This window comes from Varroa destructor, unplaced genomic scaffold, assembly GCF_002443255.2.
Source record: "Varroa destructor unplaced genomic scaffold, Vdes_3.0 BEIS01000003.1, whole genome shotgun sequence".
NCBI lineage: Eukaryota > Metazoa > Arthropoda > Arachnida > Mesostigmata > Varroidae > Varroa > Varroa destructor.
The window spans coordinates 20,791,274-20,819,243 of record NW_019211456.1 but is presented as its reverse complement, the minus strand read 5'-3'; the positions used below and the strand labels follow the sequence as shown (position 1 = coordinate 20,819,243).

Below are 27,970 nucleotides of genomic sequence, written 5' to 3'. Positions count from 1 at the left end.
ACTGGATTGAATCATATTTAAACTTGGGCGTCTGTATTTCGAACGGATCGGACGTAACGTAGCAAATCCAGTATGTTTTCAAAAGGTCCTTTTTAAGAAGACGGATTTACCAACATCGATGCTGTGCAAATCTGCGTTCATGATCGAGAAGGGCTTAGAATTTTATATAACAGTCATCTAGATATTTCGTGCATGAGAAAGCCAAAGGTCGTTGCAGGACGGGCATTGTGGATGTTTACCTGCCACCGCCTCTGGACTCACTTATACATGAGGCCGCTTTGTGGCATAAATTGCACCACTGGCTATGAACACGTTTTGTCGAAATTCATTGATTTATATAGGAACGTTACATTTCCCTATAGTTAGACAAGGTTTAATTTAGCTATAACAACGCGGCTTGCAAAGGTTACAACTTAGCCAAAGTGTCAAAATCAAAATAAATTTTGCTCACGACTATAAGTTCCGTTGCAGCCTACTAAAAACAAGCAATACAAAGAAGAAAAGTTATTGGACTTTTTAAATTAATTGACGATGCAACATTCAATAAGAAAAGCCGATTTTTTAATATAAACCCATGGTTGAATATCCAATATAGGAGGTCAACATACAACTGCTGACAAATTAGAACAAGAAAAAGATCAGATGATTTGCATAAAAGATACAAGAAATTCACTAACCGTAACAGCGTATATGTCCTTTATTGCTAACGTCCTAATCTTACTCTGTGCGTTCCTTAGCAAGTTGCATTTCCCGAACATGTAATTTTGTCCTTCGCGAAAGAACTTCAATGCCTTGTCGAGCAATTAGTGCGGCCTTCATTTTAGTCAAACAATAAAAAACTAATAGAGAAAATACTCGGAAGTCTAATTGTTCAATAATAACATTACACCTCGCTTATGCGATGTGAGACGACCAATTTATCAACGGAATAGTTTAAAAGGCATATGAAACAAACGCAGAAAAGCATCACCCCTACAGCACTGAGAAAAAGCAACAGACAAACGTTAATATATTGATGCAGAATTGGAATCCAATTTTTTTTATTGGCAAATAGTAGGATATTCTCGCTTTACCATATAATCAGCGTAACCCAATATATTGACGTAGTCGTGCGTCGATAGTTGGAATACATTGCGGCTCCGCTAAATGTTGACGCTAAGTGGTCCGCCGTCTATAAACCAAATAAGACAAGTTTTTAATTAGGTACCTTCACAACGGCTATTGTTGTAATCCTACTAATTCAACTTATTATGAGCGTGGTCCAGCTGAGACACCAACTCTCCGAGCCTGGCTTCTGGGACGTCAGTAACTCGAGCGTTTCTACTTGCTATCGGCAGAAAAACGGACACGACCATTAAAAAATACGACGGTGAAGATTCTCAATGAAATTTTGTTCGTTTTTGATAACACTGTCTAAAACACGCCGCTGATATTGTAAACTTCACATAGATCGTACCCGTCGGTGATAAGCACATTGTCCTCGTCTTTTCTAAGGCACGAGCTCTAATAGGAAAAGGATTAAAAAAAAAAACTCAGAGAAAAAATGCAAGAAATATACCTCAGTGCAATGTTATTTTATATCTTAGCTGATCTTATTATTTGCAGTTAATGCCGGATCAAAGCCCTCGATGGTATTTTGGAATGTCCGATGGCCTAGAAAAAAAAATATTAGCCGAATTTTCAAACCTTGTCGATGTAGCTTATTGATAGAGGAAGCTTGACTTAGGTATTTTTTTCGTTCTATACGATACGTTTCGGGCATGATTTGCGCGGCAGTTCCATCTGGATTCGCTGTACAGCAGGCATAATATTATATGTTTCAAAATAACTGCAAATGCTATCAAACGACTGGTTGAAGCTAAGTTAGGCAGTAGAAAATTATATGTTAAGAAATATTTAGTTTGATTATGTCCATGTTGTTTACAACGATGTCCATCATGATCGTTGTATGCAAAAGGGTCCACAAATCTTCTACTGGCAAGCAACAGACGGTCTTACTTAACAAAAGAAATGACTACAGTCGCCTGCCGAAAAAGTATGTTATGCGGGACAGGGCAAAAGACGTTATTCCATGCCCGCACGGCGACACCAGACTTTGCACTGTCAAAAGAAAAAAGCAGGACTTTATGAAGACATATAGGAGAGACCAACTTGCCCATAACTTGCCGGTTTGCCGTCAACTTCCAGTCTGACCAAGAATAGAACTATGTTTGGCGTAAACAGCGCAAATCGTAAAGCAGCAGGTCTCAGGAAAAGCGACGATCAACAATGCTTCATGGCTCTGTGTATGCGCAAAATTGGATTTGTTTAGGGCAGATGCACCCGGAACTGCTCTGTTGCTCATTAAGCAGACGTCTTATCTCCAGCGTTTTTCATGTTCACTCTGGTAATCTCCATTTTTTTTAGCCTTTCACGCTTCTTCCAACCCGAAACATTTTCCAGTGGTGCTGCGTCTGGCCATCGCAAGGCTTATTACTTGTAAACAGTGTCTACCACACATATTAATACGTATAAGGGTTATCAGTTAATTAACTGTAAGGTTATTTATTTCGAATCGTGGTTCATCAAACTGTTTCTAATTCCTAAATGCTTATCTAGTTGTTATAGCGCTCCACATTGATAATGTCTTGCACAAATTTACTTAAAGTATAAAAAAGATTAATACTTTTAGGTATTTAAGTCACCTAAACAGATAATACGATCTGTTATTGATATTCATATTAAGGAGAACCTATGCACGAAACAAACATTACATAAGTGAATATTCAATAGATAAGCTTCTTTCATATATGAGCCTATTTTTTTTGGTTCTAAAATTGGTATATATATTTCGAAATTATTCAGAGTTCGCATAAACATTTCGGTTTGGCGGCGTTGTTAAGGCGGTCATTTTTAAGGTCACTCAAATTCGCACTGTCGACAATTTTTTTGCGTTGTATGAATCCCTAGAGTAACAAAGATCCTAAAATCCAGCAAAAATTCATAAGTGCTGCCTGGTTAAGTTTTTGACTTACTCAGATTTCTAAGTGCCATTAGCTTCTTATTCTGCAGCAGAAAAAGCGTTGCCTTTTCTAAATACTAAGTTTGTTTTCATTTGCAAGACGACACATCGGATAGAGCCTGTCTTATAGGAAGCTTTTAGAACAAGTATATCCGCAATCGACAATATTTATTCATATATATAAGCATACCAATTCTGGTACAGCACCATCAAAACGTTATGAAAATATGATTTTAGCAATTTTCCCATTGTAAAAAACCGAGGATGTATTATTCAGTTGATAAGTCAAAGTTCGACAATAAGTCACATGCAAAGCCGGCTATACAATACGGTACAATTCAACTTCGATCTGGTTAGCTTAAAAAGCAAATTACATATGAAAATAGGAAAAATAAAGATTGCTTCTCAAAATAGGGCTTAGTTACTAGCTGAGACGAGTCGCTCAATGATGAGCGCACGGATGAGCTTGCAGCTTAAATTAATGTACTGGCCAATTAAGCTTTCATTCGTATGTAGCCAGACGTTTTTTGAGTCCATCTGTGTCCAACACACGAATGTTATACAATGCTCAAATCTCGGTAATTTCACACGATACCGAGTTCAACGACAGTGAGTCTATAGGCTCACTGTAATCATCCCGTAATGACAGTAATAGCGACAAAACAACAAGATGCACATATGAGATTTTCTGTCAGCTCGCCGCATTACAATGGATAATGCAGATAAGGTCTAACGCGTTCGTGGACGAATCCTGAAGATCATTCATCAATTACACAATCAACAGCTAAGGACAAATTATAACAGTGAAATGATTTTGTAGTTATGATCGACTCAAATTATTATTTCATTTACGTTAATTAGTGTGTATTGAAAGCCTGCTTTCGTCATCGTCGCGCTCCGCTAGCCCTAGTTATCGTACAGAGCACCGATAACCTCTGTCCTGAAGCAAGCTAAGAGTGGCCGAATAGTTCTATTACGACCGAGAGGAACGCGGCAGGGGAGCGAGAAGGCCACGTAAACCTTTCCACTCTTTCCTTGCAGCTAACATTGGACCTGGGCCATGTCCGGCATTAGAAGTGGCGGTGAAGATCAACTGTCTTTGTGTTTCATCTTACATCGGTTGAAACTTGCCATCTTACTACCTTACAAATTACCGACAGCAGCGCCACGGTTTCTGTTGCTACTGATCACGGTCCCCTATGGTATAGTGTTAGGGCTTTTCTTTCTGCCTCAGAGAGATCACGGGCGGGTGCGGGCTACAGGTGAAGTTAACTCTAGATCTTTTCGACTGCAGCGTGGCTGTGGCAGTCTTTCTCAACACGTCAGTAGGCGTGAGACGGTGTTTCACTTGCTGACCTTATGTCCACTCTGCACTGCGTGTTTGTACGTCGTTCATGGTGAGGCCCAGAGTACCATGTGGTAATGTGGACATCGGAAGTAGTTCCGGATACAGATGGGACGAAGGCCGCAACGTTCCCATGCAAACGACGGTGATGGTTACCCGCCCAACTAGCAGACGAATAGAAGTGGAGGTGCGAAACAGTAGATGGCAGCGCGGAAAATGGGATCCTTCCTTCCGGTGAAAGCCAATGCAGGCCAGCATTGTCCAGACTTGTGGAAAATCCGACGAAGCAGACCCGCCGCTCGAGTAAATTGTTAGCTTAGCTTAGCTTATGTTAGCTAGGTCTACGATAGACTGCCATAGATCCAACACAAACGACATCCGAAGGACTACGACACAGGATACAAAGGAAGTAGGTCTCCGCAGTGGCTTTCCTGCGCGTAACCTTACACGATAAACCCTAACTCAATTACACTACGTTCATCAGCATGTATATACAATACAACACACAGCAATGCGTAGAACCATTTTGGCGTCGAAACACCAGCGGGTCGCTACGCTTCGAGCCAGCGATCGCTCTTGAAGAGCCGAGAGAGTCTAAACGAGACAGACACAAAATGAGGTCTTTCAAGTAACTAATCATAATTAAATGTCGTCGTGATACTCTTAAGTCACTGCAAATTGTGCAAGCAACGAGATTATTTGGAGCTTTTTGAAGTAGGATAGGAATTGGACCCAGTGAAAGTCCGTCCCAATGTCACTATCGCTGTCTCTGTTAAATTTTCTAGACGATGCCTAGGTAGAGAGAAGTAAAAAATGCGGTCTTGGCCGGCTTAAATATAATGCATGAACTTCGTTCAGATCTTGCCACACGTGTGTCTCATTGGACAGTCTAACTACTCGGTATGTGTATGATTTCTCAATGAAGATGGGGATTCTGGGGTGCTTCATGCACCTGCAAACGGTTCAAATTTTCTGTCAGGGGCCACGTTAGTCCTGTAACGGACAATAAGTTTGCCCTCGATTTCAACCCAAGAGTTACATGTCTTTATGTTTGCTAAGTGAGCCCGTTGCCACTTTATTGTTATTTAGTTTCGATGATTGAGACTCCCGCTTCTGCGAATTGTTTTCTGGCAGATTTACAGACATTTGTTAGGTTGAATTAAGACTCATTTTGGCTGCCTTGAGCAACTGTGTACAATACGTTGTATACATACTCAAATCTGGAGATATCTCATAGCTGCCTCGATTATTATCCTACACTCTTAAATAAAAATAAATGGGTTTGAACATTTCAATGATAATGAGCGCGAATTGGGCGTCACGAACGAAACAATCCAATCACACACTTGTGCGAAAGTCTATTGCATCTTATCAAGCTTATACATCATGCGCGTCTGGATATGATAAAAAATGATTACTACAAAACATTTGTGTAGACGATTGTGAACGTGCTTGTCTGCTAATTGCACGTCGCCTTTTAAGTATCAGGTCTATAATTAATTGGTGGTCCGAACTTAACATCGTAATGCTTTTATAGTCGAAGGGGCTGAAATTTGACTTACTTACTTACTTCACCAGGATCGGTCGAAACCTTCGGGGTCATTTGGTATGGGTTTGCATATCATATTTTGCCAAGGAAAGATACACGTAAATAGAGCTCCGAACGTATTGAGCAAGGCATTGCATTCAGTTTTCATTCGAATATAAACTGACAGCAATTAAGCAATGTAATATATATTCCAACCTCGCTTGAGAACTCGGTGAATTTTCTAATTGTTTGAATACGACATGACAGATTTTGATAAAGCAGACGTCTATTGGGAGCCCATCGTCATCGTGCCCCTTGAAAGCCATCGTCCACCAGCCTAGGGCAACTTCTTTAGGTTATTACTAGAATGGTGAAAACTCATTGACTGAAGTATCGCTTCATGGAGGTAAGAAAATGAGTCGATGCTATCTTTTCTTTTATAAGACGCCCAATTCTCTTGAATCTTCTATAATAATCAACCTGAAAGAGACTTATGCACAGATCCAGTTCAAGTTGTCACAATTGGTCCTAAATAGGAGGCATCGTGTAAGCGTACGACTCATTTCCCTGCTCATCATGATATACATGCCATGCATAGTCTTTTTGAATGTATTATCAGAACAACGTTTTACATATAACACTATACGGGTAGCTCTTGTTTAGCATTCATGAGATCGCAGGTTCTAGTTGGGGTTAGGGTCTACGACTTCATTTCCCGATCGTATGCCCAGTCGTAAACTGCCCTACAACGAGTTAGTATGGCTAACGATGTCTCGATCGAAATTAATTAACAAGGATGTTGGGGTCAACGAGTGAAACGCGGGCGACGACAGTACTATCGTCTTCATCAGTGCCTCGCTATGCCTGAAGAAGTATAATACCGATAAGCATTTGCACAGACGTTAGCATAAGATATGAACGAAGAGGTGGTTCGACTACATACTTACAATCAGTATGATTGCAATTACCTGCTAGGTTGAAGTTAATTTTTTGATGACTGAGGACACGGCTGAATTTAGCCTGACAGCGTTCTTTTAGCTCTTAGGTCAAACAAAATAAGTTGACATGTTTGCAGGTACATTTCCAACGCGCATAGGTTAATTACATTTAAACACGATGTTCAACAAAAAAAAAGATTTGAGAAACCTAACTTGGCTGTATTTTGACTGGAGATACATTTCTAACTATAATTAATACTTACATGAAACCGCATTGGATAGACATAGCAGACTCTGGAACCACTTTTCCATTGAGGAACGAACCTCAACGATGCGATTGCATTACCAAGCTTCGTTTCGGTTAATTATGTAACCTTCAATCATCAAACAAGTTTATGTTACTCAAGTGGTGAAAAACCTAAGGTTTGCCTCTCCCGCTATCGTTCTCCATAGTATGATGCGGTTTCGTGAGGTTTCGACTTGTGTTCTACTGCTGTTTGTTAATAGGTTCAGGCCTCAACAGGGGCTTTTGTGTATTTCCTGACTCTAAAAACGTCAAAGGGTCGTCTAATGAGGAATGTCTAGAACAGGAAAAATTCAAAGGGTAATAAGGAAAATCTCTACGATTTTCCAGGGCAAGTAGCACAGAATTACAGTACGTTATCTTTCAAAAGTCTGTTTAGTTATTTAAGCGTTTCTCAAACTCTTCAAGAAACATGAGCTCACAATTTGGTTTAACTAATATATTTGCAGTTTGCTGGTATTAATTTTTTTATTCTGTCCGATAATAAAAAAATAAGCCATTTTCGAGGAAGTGTTCCATTTTAATAGTAGACTTCCCGGTAGGGATGTGATGTATGTGTATGTCTGTAGAGGTAAGCGGATCAAAATGATGACCACTTGCTCGAGAAATACCGTTAGCCTATAGGGCCGAACGATTGTTCTTGTGACCTTTCGAGTGTGAGCCTTCGGAACATATGCAAAAAAAGAAAAATGACTTCACTGCACGCCGTGTCTTCGTGAGGGGAACGGTTTGTACAAAACAGGAATATTCTCCGCGGTTCTTCCATCTATAAACCAGTGGGCTTTTCTTCAGTGTACGAATTGAACTCTGAGGTTTAGGCCGTCAAGTAATGCTGCGTCAATGAGGTTATGTAAAAATGACAAAATACCGATCGCCCTTCGAATCACTATAGGTTTTTTGCTGAGGTTCATTCCTCAATGGAAAAGTGGTTTAAGAGTCTGCTATGCCTATCCAATGCGGTTTCATCTAAGTATTAATTATAGTTAGGAGTGTATCTCCAGTCAAAATACAGCCAAATTAGTTTTCCAAAATCTTTTTTTTTTTTTTGTTGAACATGGTTTTTTAAATGTAATTAACCTATGCACATTGGAAATATATCTGAAAATATGTCAACTTATTTTGTTTGACCTAAGAGCTAAAAGAATAGATACTTACAAATCCTAGCAATTTTAATGATATCCCATATAATAATATAATATCAAACAACCTATTGTAATAAATAAATCACACCGGTGATTTATTTGTTACAAAAATAAATAAATTAAGATTTCTGCTGAAAGTTGTTGTCAACGCGCGCTTGTCCTGTATATACCTCGTGGAATTCGAAAACTTTCATCTTAATCCTATATTGACATGACGTTTTTTTTTACATACAAAAGAAATTATCCAATACCTGCAGTGCAAAGCTTCTGTATTCGACCTAATTGAATAACCTCTAGCTCCGCTCTGTGAAATAGTTATTATATTGCTTTACATGTAAAAAAACAGTGAATGGGCTTTATATCCATCTTAATCAAGACCTCCTTTAGATCTCTGTCTATAATTCTATTTCTATTTTTTTGAGTCAGTGTTCTCTCTGAGCTCATCTGATTTCATCACAGTATTTAACTGTGTGTGGACCTGTATAAGGATTAACAGGATTTTATTATAAGCTGAAAGCTAAAAATCAGCAGGATTTGGTCGTCAAGGATCCCTGAGAATTTCGCTCTTGGGTCATAAGTATTCCCGCTTCGTCCATAAAATGATATATACATCTCAGCTTGCTTTGGCGTGCGTATGTGCCGATGCAGGTAAAGAGATGGCAAAGAAAGGGAGTCGCACAAAAGTCGAGCATGCCAGAAGCCAAATACTCCAACTTCCTGGCCATCGGGCGAAAATAGATATTACCTATTATTTACATATTTAAAGACTATAAAGATGTACTTTCTGAAAATAAAGGGGTTATATTGTTTGCGCTGCATGGAGTGGGTGCTTGATCATGTGAAAGATATTTATACGTAGAATCCGAAAAAAAGCAATACAAGTGGCGACCAAGCGAAAACCATTACAGCTCTAAGATAATCATTCATAAAAAATATTAAATATTTTGGACCAAATATATTTGGCTATATTTCAGTCAATCGACTGCGTTGCAATGTGTCTGATAGAGATTGCCACTCAGCATTAATAAAGCAAGAAAGATTTTATACCATTTCAATTGAACAAATGGTAAGCTTTTTTATTTTTGTTGTTCACTAATAAAAATGATTATACTACTGCCCGCTAAGGCAGATGCCCTAATGCTTCGTTTTAACTCTAGGAGAGAGCTGTTAGAATGCACAGCATACCTAGAGAAAATGTATTTCAAGAAACAGATATCCAGTAGAAGTCCAAGCACTAGATTGTTACATAACTAGGAAACATCGGCACATCCCTTACCTCTTGTCGTTTCATGCGTTTGCTGAAAGCTTTCATCATAAAAATAGCCTCATCATGAAATATTCCATTTTTATCTCTGTGGTCACCCCCGTAAATCAGACACCCCACCGGCAAATCCCGTACTCGTATACCTATATCACTAAAGATGACTAAGAGAAGACGCCCCCGCCAAAAAGCGCTAGGCATTTTTAAGCACAGATTTTATAAATTCAGTTTCAGAAAATGTGACTGCCTCAAACCTTAACTACAATGAATCAATTTTATTTTTCTTGTTCTATATAAATCTTATTATCGGTGCATCCTCTTTATTACTTTCCTTCGTCATACGTTAATTACTCTAACAAAGCAAGGGTATTTTCATAAAGTTTATAGAGTGTTAAAGCGAATTACCAATTACTTGTGTGTATGTAACTCAACGATCGCACGATCAGCGTATGTGAACGTTTATACGTCTATTGTTTCTAACATTCATAACGTTCCTAACATATTATGATTAACGCTTAAATCTTAATAGCTGCTATAGTTGAACATCATCAAAAGAAACTACGGAAACATCGATAAGATATACATAAATAAATAGATAAGGCTTTGATCCGGCTCATATTTGAGGTCGATAGCAGACGTTTTTTGTAGCACCGCTCCGACGAATTCTATGTTTACATTGAATCGTACATAGGCACAAAAATGACAATGATTTGTTTTCGTCAGGAACTACCTGCTTTGTTACATTAAAGTTAGCTGTTTACCGAAACTATAATGTGTTGTAATATGTTAGGAGCCTATAAATAAGCATAATCATTGATACTGTAAAACGTATGAGCTTCGGCTTGGCTTCCGAAGCTCTTCCGTCATTCCATTCTAAAATATAGCGACAGGTTTAATTATTAAGAATCAACGAATGACTATTGATCATCATATTGAGTAATTCATCATTGTGGAAATAATCGTTAATAACTAATACTTGGCAGCTTCCAAGTTTGCTGGACAGATGCCTTCGCTACGATACAAGCATCCGGTAAAGTATTTTTAGAAAGTTGTCTGAGAAATGAACTGTCAATACATATAATACCTCTGTGTATCTTGCGGTGACGCAAACGCTTGCCAGGCTTCGACGTAGAGATGAATCGATGTAAAATCACTTTATCTATCATAGCATGGCTTAATGATCGCTGACAATCGTTTGCAACAGATCACAAATCAAACAAGCAGTTAAAACATAATAAACCGAACTGTTTTTGGCCAGAGACTTGTTCATTCAGCATCGTTCTTGTTCATAGATGACACCTAACGTATCAAGCGTATTAGCGTTGCAGATCAGAATCTTCGATTAGAGTGGCGTGCAAGTCGACACACTGGGTTTTCTCGAGCTTAATCGTGCACGCGATAGTCTAGTGCACGCTGACTAAACCCTAGCCTAACAACGGTTCCAGAACAAATTACCTGTACAATAGCTACATCTTTATCGCGACGTTGCTACCGTCAGTTAGAAACCATGCAAGACGATGGTTGTTCTAACGTATTGTAAAGGTACGTTGTGCTAACGTGAGGAACTGAATTGGATTGATGTTAGTTATAGTTCGTCGTCAAGCGAAGTTATTGGCCTGCTATTTTCGTTGCCAACTAATCCTACACTTCGATTTAAACTCATAGTGTAGTAATGAGCAGCGATATGAGCATAGCTGTCTTGAAAACGTGCTCATTTTTGTCGCCCGCTTTTAGCTGTCCATCTCAGCGAATACATGCTATTACTGGCTGCCCTTTGAGGATGCTGATGATGTTTTCGCGCGCGAATCGATACATGGACCACCGCACGCCTCTTTCATTTGCTGGTGGGCGGAAGTATAGGGAGCAATGGAAGGTGCGCACAAAAGGATTAGTCACAATGGCAGCTGATGCTAAGTCTTCACTTTATGCCCACAAGCAACTGTCATTTGCTGGCATAAGCGGCTTATCGCGTGTCGTTTTCTTCTGCGGTTTGTACTCTGAAACGGGGCACTATTCTAACAAAAGCAGACATGTTATCATTTGAGGCATGTCCTTTCTCAGTGAGATAACTTATGACGAGATTGACCTTTTCTCCTTCATACACGTCTGCGCGTTTGCCCAGGCTTTTTGGTCTTCTATAGTACGCTTGGTATAACCTATTTCATTGGTGCGCGCCATGCGTCCATTGGAGATTTAAGGACCGTGTCCGCTTATCCAGCCACTAAGCGTCCTAACTCGCTTAACAAATTTATGCAATGTTGCTAATAAATTTACTTCTGAGCCGTAGAAGGGATATCTACATATGTATATATACACACACAGTCAAGCAATATTAAACGTTTCGCTCCCCGGCCTGCTATTTAGGGCACTCTTGTCTACCGCATAACTAATGGAATCGCTAAACTCGCCGATCATACAATATTTGGCCCAAAGAAAGTCTGCACAATGAAAATAGACGTAGTGTATGTTTTTCCTGCTGGGAAAGCTCTATTTGCTCTCCAAACAACCGATGAGTAAAATCAGTGATTATGTCGATATTTTATACGACAAAATGAAGCACTGCATTAAGCGCCTGATTAAGATCAATTTCTAAATAGCGCATCAGGCGATATTCGATATAGTCATGGCTTTTCTAGCACACTGTATAACGAATACCTGCATTGCAATACAAACAGAAGATGGTTTCACTTTAGTTTAAAAGGTCTGGAATAATGTAAGCTGATCAATCGAATTGTACAAAGACATGACTTGGTGAACACAAGCCTACTTTTTACTCAGGGCATTTTGTCGCTAGGCCACACTATTTACTTTTGCCCACTAGAGAATATATTTTGTATTGTTCGACGGCCCTAACTTAGTTTGATAACGACAAACTACACGGAACAAGGTAATTACTGCACTTGATTGCTAGCTGTCAACTTTGGAACACGACCGTTAATAAGTCTGACATGCTGTATGATGTTATAAGCCAAGGAAATGCCCCAAGTAGCCAAACCTAAAAACGAGATTGTAGCAATATGCTTCATGTTTTTCATGACAGCTGCCTGCAACGAAGCGTGCCTATGGCAAAGAGAAACGATACTAGTAGAAAACGATTGCTGGGCAGGGAACGGAAAGAGGAGATTCGATATTTTGTGCCCCCGAACCTCGTTTAGACGCCGACTCATTAGACACCTAGTTCCATGCGAACGCGAGCGCCTCCTCCGCATAGAACACAGATGCATTTAAAACCCTGTGGCTTTGTTCATATCAGACAAAAGACCTTGATGCTACCATGTATATTACCGACCTGAGCTTGAGAGTTTGTTCAATATAACATGCGAAAAATGGGACACTACCCAGAGAGGAAAATGAGAAGGGTGTTCGATCAGGAATCCCAGGTAGCAACAGCAGCTGCAATATTCCCCAGAGCTTCGTCCATTGTGCGAACGCACGTTGCTTCGTTCTGCCCTGTGACCACATCGGAAGAACCGATGAAAGACCGGATAAAAAAGAGGTGATCAGAGACTAGTAACGATAGTTGGTCTATCTTGTGTCGCCTATTACACCAAGTGTTAAATACGACGAGATTTGGAGACGCTTTATTACTGTAACTACAAAAACGGTCTTCGCTCATAGCAAGATAACGTTACACTAAATCTAGCTTATTACTACCGAATAAATATTTAGAAATATCTATTAATTATACGCATAGGCATTATTATCATCTCTAGCTATTCTACAAAGAGAAATACTAATTGGTAAAGAAACAAATAGATTTTTCTGTACACGATACAATTATGATGTCTCGGATCAAGTTCGTAACGTAACAAGATTCAGGTCAGGTTACCTACAAGCTCTAAGAGAAATCAACCTGCGATTTTGTTCTACGATGAAAAACGATGCGGTACAGGGCATGAATCATAATGAAATAATGCATCAACCTAGAGTACATTATATACAACCTACAAATTTGCTTAAATATAACACTACATGTTTCGAAAACAAAGGACACCTCTGTTCTTTCAGTCGAATTGCGGTATGGGTTTTTTCTCTACGTTTTTCCACATTTCGACCTGTAGCCGCATATGTTTTAGGATCCCAATGTTTATTGCGCTTCTGCTGTTTGCTATTTTTATTCAATTTACACAAAATTCGACTTCCCTTCTGGGCGGACTGACAAAAAAACAACGTGAAATTTTCGCCGTCTCGTCATCGAACGATTTACGGATACGGTAACGACAATATACACTTCAAGATTACGTGAAAATTCTGTGAACTTACAAATCGCCAGGAGATTTAACATATACGGTAAAAAAAGATTTCACACGATCGAAGAAAAGTCTCGAACTCCAATACGTTATCCAACAATGAGCAGCCACAAGGGGCAAATTGGGATCGTGGACGATGTTTACCGGTTTCTGCAAAGCTGCACCAGGTTCAGTGGGGTAAAGCGGAAAGGAAACAAACGACAGGCCCGAAACCCAGTTTTGAATAACTGTCAGTCCAGTGCCAACCGGTCGCGTCGAATATCACCAAGGCAAGGTAGGATCGTAATCAGAATGGTGAACGTAAACTGAAAATATGGCCATACTAATACGTCTTCCTTTCCTGATCGTTGATAGTCATTTTTCTTATCCGAGACAATCACTTGCTGACAACAAAAGTCTTCCAGCTACCAGAGGCACCCTCGGTCATAAAATACCAGCGAAAGGGTTCCGATGGGAGTGTGCAGGCACTGCTAATCCACCAGTCTTTGGTAGGATCCCCACAGTATCTGGCATTTTTATTGCGACTTGTCACATCTTTATGCTAATACTATATGAGATGTTTGCACAGTTTCGGCGAAACATGTTGTCCTAGATTAACATTTTAACCGCGTTCATTCAGTCAATGAATGTGCTTCACGTGGCTTCTGCGGGTAAAGAAGGTCGCAATCAAGGCATCAGGCAAATCTGGATGATTCCATCATTTTGCATGTTTGCCTAAAATAGAGTACGAATGCCTCATCCGTTACCGGGCTGAAAATCCCTCATCTTCAATGCTTTCTACAGGTTATGCTTCTGATCAGGAAAAGTACCTTCACACTGTTATAGATCGTCATAGAAGAGTAGTGAGAGGTGCAATGTTTCTACATTTAACTTACGTATGCTACTACATAAACACAATCCATATATATTTAAATAGCTCATTTCGCTAAACATAGCTACTAATACTGGTGCCTTTGCCCGTGCTGTTTACGAACGCAGCATTTCGGAATTGGTCGCAGGAATTTCAAACGAAGTTGAATGGTCACATCTGCAGAAACTAAATATTTTGCCAAAACAAATTCCGCGATGAACTTTGCTTGCGGATCTCTTCAGTAAGAGGATTGTCAATACATCCACTCTTTAATTAGAAAAATGCTGTTAACGAGAAAGGGTTAGACTAATTTTTTTTTTGTTCTTTGTCGTTTCTAGAGGCAATCAATAGCGGTATAATACGACAGTGTTCACGTGTTCTGGTCCGCAAACGATTCGTATCGCTTCCATTGTTTAAGCTGAAACCGTTTATGAATAAACTGTATATAACTTCATATTCCCGTGAAACAGCTGTTAAATATACTTAAACAGCCTATAGACATTCTTTGTTCGTAGATAATATATGGCCACTTCGTTAATATTTGAAGCTCCAACCTATCTATATTTCTTATCTATATTTCTATAGATCCTATCTATATTTCCGTTTTCAGCCGATTAGTTGTGCATTGCGACAGCAATCGATGGAGCAGAACATCTTTTGAATGGTTTCCTTTTTTTGAAATGGGTCTCGGTTCAATTTCTGGGATATTTCTAATTTTAAGACTTTAAGCTTCGAGCAGGCCCTATGTAAGCAGAGGCTTCGTGTAGGTAGAATGGAACATAAGTGAAGACAGATCGTTTTTCTTCTAGTGCTGATCTCCTTTTTTTCGGATAATAAAGCCTCATCACATTCAAAAATATATTGATATTAGCGCATATTTCTACGTTTATTGTAAGCCGTTCTTATAACTAGGGAAGTACCCGAATAAATCCAAAAGACGGAATTGCTAGTGACATAAGCCAGAATTTAGCAATGACAAGCAATGCTAAATACGTACGTTCGCTCATCCCCAAGGGAAACACGGTGCCTAGATATCGAAAAATATGGTAGAAAGCGTTATCAGCATATAGAATCCACGTATTGGTAGGGACGTTCTAGATTGTGGCGTCTCGGGCATTACGCAGCTTTTCTCATTGCAGAAACAGCCTAGCCGCTCCCCACATAATCCTAAGGTACCTCTTTTGGGGATTCAGGTAGCTTCAGTCCACACGAATCCTACTTTTGCTACAGCTATCGTCATTACTAGTACTAGCTCTCCTAAGTTTGTTAGACCTTGATAAACCTTTAGCAGGACTATACACGGCAGAATAGCTTCCTGCTTTGCTTTTGACTAGATACACACAAGCCGTGTCACCAAATATACGGACACTCAGAAAATGCACAAGTACTTGTATTATATGTATTATATATATTATAAATGTATTATACAGCTAGATATATTTCATGGTTAGTTCTTACGCGAGTGAACGAACCGGGGGGTGCAGGGCTCGATATTGTCTGTAGTCTGTCGATTGGAATCGGATTATCTTATTGTATCATCACATGCAATGCTCCCCTAATTCGGTTATACGTAGAGTCAGCCTTATGACCTCTGATTGGCTTTGGCTAGTGGGGTGATGTTGTAATGTAAGAGTAAGCCTACAATGCGATACAAGACGATGTCTGCCGCTAAAAAAGAAGTCAAATTCACCCCCAATATAATTAACTGAACTACATGTCTCTGGCTCCTGGGTCATACTCAGTATGGTGCCAGAGATGCTGTCCTTCGATAAGAATTGCACAACCGTTTGTCTCGGACAGACGAAAGCCGCATTTCCGGCACCGTCACCAAATTACGCTTCGGCTATAACCTTAAGCTACATGTCCTGCTCACGGCGGGTAATAACATTAGGAAATTCTCATCCACATACGTTTCACTTCTGTCAAGAAGGCTCTGCTATCGCGTACGAGCCTTAAGCTGTACTAGTCGAAGTTGCAACGGCCCCTTAATATAATAATAATTCCCTTGAATTATTGTGACAGGCAAACAATATCAATTTCACAAACTCGTTCCCTTGAGCTAGTTCGAGTACTTAGCTCGCACCAGGTATATGGTCCTGATATTATTGAGTGTCTGGACAAAGAAATCGAGGCAATCGTTCTATAGCTTCATATTGTGCTTAATTTTCCACTAATTTCCAAAATGTGAGACATGAACGTGATATAGGCATCCGTAGTTCCAGACTCAAACCTGACGGAGTATGCTAATCTTTCATGTGGCCAGTATTGAATGCAGGAAAAAATCGAGTAAAAAAAGTTTTGATACAATTATCAGTAGAACGATACCTATTTTTTCATATTATTATCCTCCACATTCGCTTCCCTTCATCAACACATACTAATTTAATCCGGAGTTCATGTATTAGGTTCAGTGGTATCGTCAATTTTTACCTTCGTTTCGAGCATTTTTGATTTTTTAATTAGCGTATCTTTTCCTTAATAGAAAAGAGCCATTAAGGCCAATCGAACGAACTCGAAGGTTGAGAGGGTTTAAGGGAAAGCAGACTACTGATATTTCTGGAGAGGAACACTGGCTTGTGCTTTATCATAGTGAAAAACCTGCTTAAAATTCGAGCTTCTCCGTCCGCATATGCTGCCTTTTTTAAATTTCGAGCAAACAATTATAGTAATTGCAGATATAATTCTTTATTTCAGACTGTCATTTTGGAACTTCGTGAATTAAGCTTCACCTATCGTTTGGTATTCTGTCCACAATATTTCATATATTTGACCCTCACTGTATTTAGTGTTATAATAAATAAATAAATAAATAAGGCAAACCCTAATGTTCTGGCAGCGTATTTCAATCAAACTAATGTATTACCTGTTCACCTTAAAGGCGTCCAAATTTCTACAAAGGGAAGGTTAACTGCTCCAGCTCGCCTACGTCACTGACAGTTACCAGATAATTTTTTCAAAATCGAACAGTTTACATAAAATGAACACTGAAATATCAGTCGATACAATATTCCCTTTGCGTTTTAGAAATAAGGGTATTGCTTTTAGAGGACAGATCATGGATAACGAATCTAATCCCTATATTGTCACAGTTTTGAGCAATAGATCTTTTATTATTTAGGGAGTTGAAGCAAACTTAATAGGGTAGTTAGGAGACTATGCGTAATAAAATCGGAGTTGTCCTTTCGAGTTATTTGCGGTTACATCCGAGTTCATTCGAGTTACATCCGGAAAGCCAGTTTAAATACGATTTAAAGTGCTCCAAGTGTCAGTACCCGACACGACGAAAGATATTTTTAGCTACGCTGTACCCCACTGCCTCCAAATGATGCTACAACAAGTTTGTAGTGTCTTATTAAACGCGTCCATTAGGTCAGATTAGAACGCCTGTCCAGAGGCTTATACTTGTATGAAATACATATTTATAGTAGATATTATTACCGATTAGAAAACATATATATACATACACTGATATGGATTTATTTACCCCAAATCGCTGCCTAACCATCCAATGGGAGTTCTCACAGCCATAGTAGCGAACCCACGTATCAGTCACCTAACCTCTCTACCAAAGAGGGCCAAAATAGTGAAGATAGCACCAACATATCAGATCTTTACACATGCTATCTAATGAACTTCGTCTCTGTTATACATATCTAGCTTCAGTCGAAAGTGTCTTGACTATTCATCAGTTCAGTAATAGGCCAAACTGTCATTATTAATAAACCTCGAAGGTCATTGTTGACAGAAACTGGTCATCATTGTACTAATCAGTGTATTTGTGTATATGTATGTGATTCTGGGCGAATACAACTTTTTCCCTAATCAATGCAGTTCAGGCCAAAAGGTATTTACCTTTATATGCAACGGGGAACGACTAATATGTGCACCCACATCGCCATTACAATATATCTAAGGGTCCAGAAACAGACCGACCACCTAAAATACTTCAGCTTACAATGGAATTCTCTTCTCAACAGCTTTACAGACCTTGCATTATTAATTAGCGTTATATGTCAGATAAAAATAACTACATAACTGATATGAATGGCGCAGCAACCGACCAAAGCGTATGCACCCTCCGACCGTTCAACGATGACTTGCGGTAATCGCTCTGTGTTTCAGTCGCTATTATACTAAATTATACTAGCCATTTTAATCTGCTTTTAGTTTATCAGTATAATACGCTTCTGATCAAATAGTATGCCAGTAAATTTCCATCGCGGCAACGCCATAGGCACGAAGCGACAATATATTCTCAGCCTCGACAAGGGCACTTGCCGTTCTATTATGACTTTGCTGGACTTTGATATTCACTAGTGAACGAACGCTAACAAATACTGGTCACGTCTTAACTAGTTCTTAATTTTTGGGCACGTTATAGCCCATTGTATCTGATCGCTTGGACAGATACACCATAGATAGACCTATGAGACGGTCGAACGTGCCATAGCAGTGGCCGTGCACGATGCCCTTCGATTTGCCGGCTTTCTGGATGCGTTCGGAAGGTAGAGACCGTAATGCAAGCAGAGATAGGGTGCTTATTAATAGTACAGCGACCTATTCGTGCAGCAAATATATACATTGCTAAGGGTAAGGCCTACTATTGCATGTGCATCTCGTCCGTATTTGTAGTAATCGGCACCGCCTGATTATATACAGAATGGCGCTTTTTAGATAATAATAATTTTTCTTACGCCCTATTTCTAAGACTGTATCTAAACAAAAGCAGCCACATTTCGGCATGTGCTAGAAGCGTCACTTCCGTTCAAGATGGCCACCGTACAGTGCGGCGTAGAGCTTCGGCTCGGGACCTAAGCCATTCGCTAGTCAGTTTTAAGTATGCCTTTTTTAATCCATAAATAACCATTTAATGGCTACCGTGCATCAAGCAACACAAGTTAACTCATTGAAGCGTCGCTCAAGTACGCTACATACAAAAATTCCAATAGAATTCAATTTTGGGCTGATAGCACGTCAAAGGTCTAAAAAATACGAGGCGTTGGAACGGCAAAAAAAAGGTTTAGAAGGCGCAAAAATCCGTAAAACGTTAGAGCTTGTCTTTCTATTATTATTACAATTAATGTTCTTCTCTCTACGGCCGTCAACTTTTATATTGAAAATTCAGGTTATCAAAACTGGCTTCTCGAGCCTTGTAGATCTAAGCCTCGTTTAGGACGCGCTGTTGTTATAACGAATCGCTATAACGAATTTGTCATTTAGTTTAAGAAAAACTGGCCTTCGTCTGCTGCCAGAAGTAGCGCATAAAAGTATGTTCATTATAACAAACAGCCTGCAAAAGTTTTTCCCATTTGAGTGCACCGTTCAATGAACGATTGTCTCTTGCGCCGCGTTTTGGGCCTTATCGCTAAAAACGCATTTGAACCCTTCCGCAGATCTAACATCTGATCGCGCCTTCGAAAGTAATTGTGTGCGACACAGTGATCCAAATAATCATGCCTTCTTTACAACTGGGTATTAGTCATTTTAACGTCTTGGTGGGGTCCACATATCCCCTACGATGCCTCACCCAAACCAATGGGGCGATTATATGTGGTGCTTTCATAGCCATCTACTCTATAGGTGCTGAGTCGCATATAGTAAATCGACTCGCCTCAAACACTAGAAAAACAATTCATGTTGCATTGACCTGGATGGACCGATGTATGAAAGGGAGAATAGTATTATTGATTAGGTATACGATAATAATAAAAAAATTATTTTTGTTTCCCTATTCATTGGCTAGCTCAACGAAGCGAATCCCAAAGCCTCAATGTGTTGCTAATTAGTAACAAACAGAATGAAGGCTAGAGGTGTCGAACGTATCAGCACCCATTAATTGATCAATTACAATAATATTAAAAGTGAAGAACTAAGACAGTATGTATTAATTTAGAGCTGCTAAAAGTATTGTTACCAGCGAAGTATGAAAATTCACTTAATTAAATGGTATGTGTACATCATCATTCTTAACTCACATTGAATTTTCTATAGATAAGGCTTTTTGTGCGCAACAAATTTTGCCTGTTGTCTTGCAGCTAGCCAAGCGTAGCCAACACACATAGCTGGAATTCATTTTAATTATATTAAATATATATAAGGGCGCACTGATGCGTGCTTTTTTTTTTTATATTTGTGTCGATTAAGAAGAATGTCATGTCTAAGAAAAGGTTCGCCTGCAGCGTTGTGTTCAACTTTACAGGACTGTTCCCTTACAGGTGTTTCCTCGGTACTCCTTTGAAACATCGGCAACGTCGCCATTTCTGTATCAAAGCAAGTCTCCGTTAAAACGAATTAGGGCTTGTTTTTTTATGGGTCATGGTTAGCCGACAGTGCTCTTAGAGGCCGGGTCAAAACGATTCGTTCGGGAAAAAAGTAAGGGTAAAAAAAATTGCACCTTCTCTCTCAAGTCGAATCCTGCGCGGGATAGATCCTTTTCATCCACTCAAGAGATCTGCTCCACTAACGTTATGAGATCACGCCTTCAGCTTTGCAATTACGCGCACCTTCTAAATTCACTGATGACATGTTCCCGTCGCATCACACCATAGCAGAGCTAAAATCGGCTTGTGTCGATTAAGCGTTTTTCAGCGGAAATGTAATTGTTTGCCTTTTCCAATCAGTATCATTGCTTTGTACAGCATTTCCGGTGGAAACTGCGGTGGTCACTCATAATTCTTGTGCCATGCCTGATGTTCCCTAGTGCGCACATTGTTTTTTGTACTGTTACGTACTCTATTGTGGGTATCTAATTCTAGATGCCTTAGTGTGATATTGAAAATATCAAAACGGCAAGCGCTTGATAGTCAAATTTACTTTGTTTTCTAGCAAAGGTGTATGGTTACCCCAAGCCGACTGCTATCAGAGGTCAAGAGGCAAAGTTGTTATGTTGTTCTTGTTCCTTTGATTGTTGGTGTCTTTTCGATGAGGAAAAGAGTAATGTAAAGCAGTGACCTGCCCCGAAACGCAGGTGCTCTAATTAAAGGATATGCAGTATGCTTAAAGGCCATTAACTTTTCCTCATAAGGAAAGAACAGCTCCATGCACACAACATTTCGGTCAATTGGAAATGAAGATACCTTAAATTGGTTAAGCTGATCTGCTCTTCTGCAAAGACGCATGCAGGATATATCGCTGACGGGGCGATGCCGGAGTTATAAAATCAGTATCTATAGTCGAAACCCGTATTTCGAAGAAAATGGCAAGCAAAACACCGGTGTCGGTATTTATCGCAACATTCTATACCATATCCAGAACTACTTCGATCCTCGGCCTATTCGAAAGCTGCAAGCCGGTTCTAAGCTACACCGCGGTTCTCGATCTTTGCCTCTTCGTTGTCATCACTGACTGATCAGCGCATCATAGCCCCTAAGAATACTCTTAGTTTATTTTAGCGGCTTGAAAATTGAAAAGAAAAAACAGCGAAAGTAATGCCGCGCTTATACCACTTAGATTGATTAGTACTGGAATGCATAGTCATCCTGCAACCAGGTATTATGTTGCTGTATTCGGTAGAGGTACACAATAGTAAAAATAGAATAAGCATATTTATAAATGGCTAACAAAATAGATAGCAAAAAATAAGACTGCTAGACAGACATCCGGCCAAAATGATCGATAACTACTTACCTTGAACCCCAGTTGATTTTTTCTTTTTTGTGAAGGCTGCGTGTCAAGCTGAAATCGCTACATCCGTACCCCCTAGCCGGAGACCTATTTGTTGAAGTTCGAAGACCAGCGTATTTTCCGCTACCCTAAATAAACGGATGCACCAAGTGAACGTCGAGAACGGTTACTAAAGATCAATTGGAAGCTCTCGTCTGCTTAGTAGGGTTTTAAGTGCAACTGGTCTGAATAATTGCACATTACTTTCGAAGCCCCCAAACCCCAAACTAAAAGATCAATTTCTTTAACGAAAACGAACTTATGAAACTTGTTCAATAAGAACAAAATTTCTGGAACTTCCTAAGAACCTTTGGAAGTTGAAAATCGCTTAGTTTTTCATCAACTTTATCAATTTACTTTGTACTCGAAAATAACGTTTATTAGTTGTTTTTAAACATGAAATAAGAATATTGATTGTCGTCGCATAAGCTCAATAAAATGAGGGATAAGGATCGTATTTAGTATAGAGCACATTGTAAATTTATTATGTGAAATATCTGAATTTCAGTGTCCCCAGAACAGATCTAGGTAGATTTAATACTACTGGGTATCAGGACTACTTTATATACGCAGGTATCACAGTGCAAGGCCAGATCACAATCGAACCGTCTAGAATATATATCATTCTATGTAGGCCTGACACACTTAGTTATACATAAAACAATTCGTAGATTTAAACAATATAGATTTCTATTTTCGGTCCAAAAAACGTTCCATTAAGCTTCTGGAACGAAGCAAGCTGTTGTTCTTCAAAATGTTATCTTTCAAAGACCTTTTAAAAAGATACAAGACGCATAAAAATTTGTATTACTCGTTTTCTAGTATCAAGTACAATTCAACCATAAGGATTTTGAACTACCATAGACACGTACGTTTTTCCTTAAACCCGTCTTATTGTGCCTGGTTTCCCAGGATTCGGTTTCATTAAGTTAGACACAAACAGTTATATCACTGTGCTAATTGGGTCTTTCCATGAGACCAATATAGGGGTCGTATGTTTTTCAGTGCGAATGATAAAACAAGAGTCTAAATGTCTAAACTGACAATTTATGGGCGAACAACCGCAAAATCTTGTCCTTCTGCCCAAAAAATATCCCGATTAAAATCCCCTTCTAATCATACGTGTGACACAATTGGGCATTTTCAGAAATATTACATCAATAATGCACTAAAAAGAAAGCACTCGATCATACATATTCTGCGAAGCGATGATTCTTAATACTCTTCAGGGCAGCTTTGTATCGGGATGAAAAACTTATATAGAACGCTCTCGACCTAACCTCGAGTATGGCAGTGTGACAGTTATGCGTCGCAAGTGACGTTACGGCCTATGTTTTTTGCCATGGTTCACTGCTATGGTAAATAATGTCTACTTTACAGGCAAGATCTTCCGTGATTAAGCTATTTTCACGTTTACATACTAGAGGCATATTCTTCGTTGGCTCCCATTGTTATACGGACGCTTAGTTTGAGCCCATCCTGCTAGCTTACATTCGTATACCAAAATATATATTTCCCTCCCTTAAGCAGCCCGACGTTCAAGGTTTTGTAAGCACGCTTCCCTAATCAACTAAATTCAGCTAAGTAGGTCCGGCATGTGCTTGTTATCGCAGCACGTTAGCAGCTTACCGTGATTTCTCCCACGGATACAATCAGCCGCATTACATTGTCCGAGGATTCTGATCGGCATATAAAAGTAGCAGGAAGAACCGGAAGCTAATCTAGTCATATCAAGATCAAACAGAACGATTCCTATTGGTTGAACGTAGAGGTCGTTTGCCCGTGATACCAATACTGATTCGGCCAATAATTATCTGCTCGTAGTACGCGGATTTCATTAATAAAAATGCACTCCTTTGGCCAAGCTAAGACTGCCTGTTTAATGAATAGGTCGAATAGGACCACCTTCTTGTCATTCTTATACGAATTCTATTAACGACAGAAATAAACCCATAGAAACAGTCAGCGTAAATTTCAATGTTACAAATGCCGATGGAGTAGGAACGAACCATAATGATTCTTTGCATTGCATAGCTTCGTAATGTATCGTGAATAAACCATTTTTCAGCAAACAGTACACAGTAAAAATAGCGTAAAACTACTATATAAATATGTCTACGCCACCATACAAGTTTAGGCAGCAATAATTCCAAACTTAACTCTTCCGAAAGGTGCTTTAGATATATGTATGTAATCTGCAAACAAACTTAACAGCTTTGACGCTATATATAAAAATGGGTGCAATATATCTCAGATGCCCTTAGTCAACTTTGCCAAATTACAATGAAAAACTCTTTATTGAACGAAAACGGTTAATAAATCCCAAAAGGATAAAATAATTCTTGACTAATACATACATAAGACTGCTCTACCATCGTAAAAGTTCGAATATGCATATATACAAACATTGGAATATTTGATATGGTAGACTGTTGGAACTCTGAAAGATATCCACTGTTTACTAACCAAGATAATTGTGCCTTTTCCATTGTTATTTTTAGTCCAGAAAGCCGAAATGGTTGCGTGTGTCTTCTTCAAATAAAAGCAAATATTTATGGTAATAGGAATTTGATGTCGATCTCGTTCAATAAAACGGGTCGATGTATCTTTGAAGCCGCAAAGGTCCCCATGCAAACGACGCAAGGTCTGCCACTTAAACAATACCTGCGTGCAAGAACTGCGTGCATCATGTAGAGCCTGTATTCTAAAGTGACAGATAAAAGGTAGCCAAAAGAGTAATAAAAGAAATCGGGACACTTTTGCATATTGCGACTTTCAGGTATCCCTGCAAAAGTAACTCTTACTCGAAATCGTTAATGAATGCTTCCACAATAAATATGCCAGAGACCTAATCGCGATTTTGATTAAGTTACTATCATACTTACTAGCGAAAAAAAAGTTCGTATGATATTAGCGCTCTCCTCCCCGACTCGAGCTGGATCGTCTTTGATCCACTTTAAAGACATACGGTCATAGTATTTACGACTTTTAATGCGGAATGCTTCAGTAGTCGACGTCATTCCCTGGAAGGATGATTAGTCTCAGTAAACGAAGTTTTTTTCCAACAAGACCATAAACATCGGTGCTATTTTACTGCTGAAGGTTGGAATTATCTAAAGTACTTATTTTGACCCATGTCACATTGGGAAGTGTGTCATTTTGGAGAAACTACTGATTCGGTTAAAAAAGTGAAGAAATTTACTTCTTCCTTGTGAAGTATACTTCTTACCTTTTTTTTTAATAACTAGCAATTCCTTGGAAAGGCAGAACTTGAGGGCTAAATTAATAAAAAGAAAAAGTTTTATATCAATATCACAATAAGTCCTCCAAATATTGGCCCAAACAAAACCTTACGCTTCCTATAGAACAGAAAAAAATTGACGCATGGTTTAGAAGATATCAGGTATTTTCCAGCGGTAAACACTATCTCACTACAATAAATTCGTACTAAGACATATTTAGACAAGTCAAGAGGAGTTTTATAGACGAGACATATCATTCCTCATTATAAAAAGGCAAATGGCCCGGGGCGATCGCAACTAGGCTGATTGACTGAACCCCAGCTTTATATATCGATGACTTAAACCCTATTTGGTAAATCCAGTTCTAGTTCAACTAACTAGTAATAATAGTTGAATAATAATAATAATAATATTATAAAAACTGATAAGGGTGAAGTGGGTCGAAACAGGGAGCAAGCAGGAGATTTTTTAGATTGATTTTTTGTCAAGCGAGACATTAGTTCTCACCCAATAACGTAACCCTCGAAGCGATATCAGCCAAATGATGTATTCAGTAACCTCAGGTCTTAGCTGTGTAGCAAGTGTCAGCTTCCTGTGCTCTCATCTGCTTCGCCTTATAAAACCCTTAAATGGTGACACTGACTTCCGAAACGCTTGGTAAAACAAGCTAACATGGTCTTGTTTTAAAGTAGGCCTACAGATATACAAGCTTCCAATATAGGCAAAAATGTCAATACGCGATCATATTTCTATTGTTGTAGTTCATAGCGGATTAACATGTGCTATATAGCTACACATGCAGTGATACACTTATACCTTTAACAGTAGAGTCTGAGCATGTAAGGCGGCCCTTGTAGAAGTTAATGCCCTATTGGATCTCTACAGCCTGCTTCTATTGCAGTTCGAGTCTAGAGTGGACTCTGATGCACTTTCAATGTAGGCGATTTTTACCACAGTTCTTCTCCACTAACGATAAGGTTTGCAGTCGTTGATTCAGTTTATCATATCTTCCGCCAGTTGTTGGTGTTACTCTGTTTGAAGAGATGCTGGTTACCGTCATCGCCATCCACGTGCTCCTAGTGGCAAGGGGTCGCATTTTTTAATCCAACAGCACAGTCACCCCAAATGCCCCACAAGACACCGCGATCTCACTGCGACACTTAACGCTTAGGACAAGCACGATCACTCACTCACTCACTCACTCACACTCGAACACAGTCATTTGATCAATGCACTCGCAACTGGAAATTGATTTCCGTAAGCATCCGGGCATGTTTTGACGTGGAAGTTGCCTTTGCCCCATTCACATACGACTATAGCCAATAAAAAAAACACACACAATTTCTCAAGAAAGCATTGAAGAATCGCTGTTCGTTTCCAGCTGACTGACCGTTAAAACGTTTTCCGATTACATAATGTTCCGATACTCGTTATATAGCCAATGCTGCTGTACGCTAATACACTGGCCCTCTACAACCTAGAAGCGATGGTCTCATATGTGTATCTTTTTACAAACTTATAACATATATTCGCTTATACGGCCTTCTTCATCCTGATGCCGTTCCTGTATCTTCGTACTTCAATAACTTTGACACGGTGCTACACCAACATCAATTTTTGCACGATTGGCCACAAAGCATCGCGACGGCGAAATAACAACTCTGCCGTAGCTTTGCAATCTGAAATCCTGTCTTTGCCGGCTTCAGCTTGGCCCAAACCCTTTCGTCCTGCTGAGCTCGCGTCCACCACGCGGACCGCCTAGAGATCTCCGCCGACCGTCCTTTGCATTTGATTCCATGTGCTTCCCTCTCCCTATTTGCCCTCTCCCCTAAATGCCACCCTATTCCGCTCCATCCGCATTCGGCCTACCATTTCTTGTAGGTTTGAGGGGTTCGGTGGCAAGCTTGTCTAGGTTCGTGCTGGCACCGCCGAAAACGAGCGAAAATGGCGTATCGGGAGACACTGTCTCTGTGTGAGGTGGATGGGCGGGAAAAGGAACAAATCGACACTCCATTCTCTATGGCAGAAAATGCATATTAGAAATCGAACGCTTGAACCGTAACTGTGCCGCTGAAGAAGAAGGATGAGAAATAGGAGGCGACAGTCTCAATAATGCTGGTAAGTGACGGTAGCCATGATCGCCAGACTCGACCTGTTGCTACATATCGACTAAGTGGCCACCGCTGGAACCGCTAGTGCTTCTGCGCCCCCAAGGCAAAGATATCTCAGTTTGCAGGTGGGTGGAGGACCCACTTGACGGATGTCAGCAAGGAAGAGGGGTGGATAAATGGGTGTGAATGCATCATTTTGCAGCCGGGATGGAATGGGTGGATAACAATGTCCAATAGCGTCAATCAGCTATTGAATGATATTCCACGAAGTCAGTCGATAGCGCAGAAAGAAGGAACAGTAAATGTCTGAATGACCATCTTTCTTGACATCAATAA

General features: G+C 39.6%; 1 protein-coding gene and 1 long non-coding RNA gene across 5 annotated transcripts in view; both read right to left on the bottom strand.

The window, feature by feature from the left end:
• LOC111247631 (uncharacterized) overlaps window positions 1–27,268 on the bottom strand; it is a 100,393-nt gene extending 73,125 nt beyond the window's left edge. The window contains exons 1-3 of one of the 3 annotated variants that reach the window (XM_022798812.2): window positions 26,340–27,268; window positions 25,167–25,304; window positions 22,246–22,370 (exon numbers count right to left, since the gene is read on the bottom strand). The gene's annotated coding sequence lies outside the window, so the exon portion shown is untranslated. The remainder of the gene's footprint in view (window positions 1–22,245; window positions 22,371–25,166; window positions 25,305–26,339) is intronic. The other 2 variants (XM_086983813.1, XM_022798813.2) reach the window with 2 other exon arrangements.
• LOC147756661 (uncharacterized) lies at window positions 711–13,124 on the bottom strand. Of its 2 annotated transcripts, none has more exons than XR_015324396.1 (3): window positions 10,604–13,124; window positions 1,074–1,171; window positions 711–791 (listed from the first exon to the last, which is right to left on the bottom strand). It is a non-coding gene; the product is annotated as an uncharacterized LOC147756661 (long non-coding RNA). The 2 variants fall into 2 exon arrangements; XR_015324395.1 differs by lacking the exon at window positions 10,604–13,124 and adding an exon at window positions 1,559–2,366.
• Window positions 27,269–27,970: the final 702 nt, after the last annotated feature.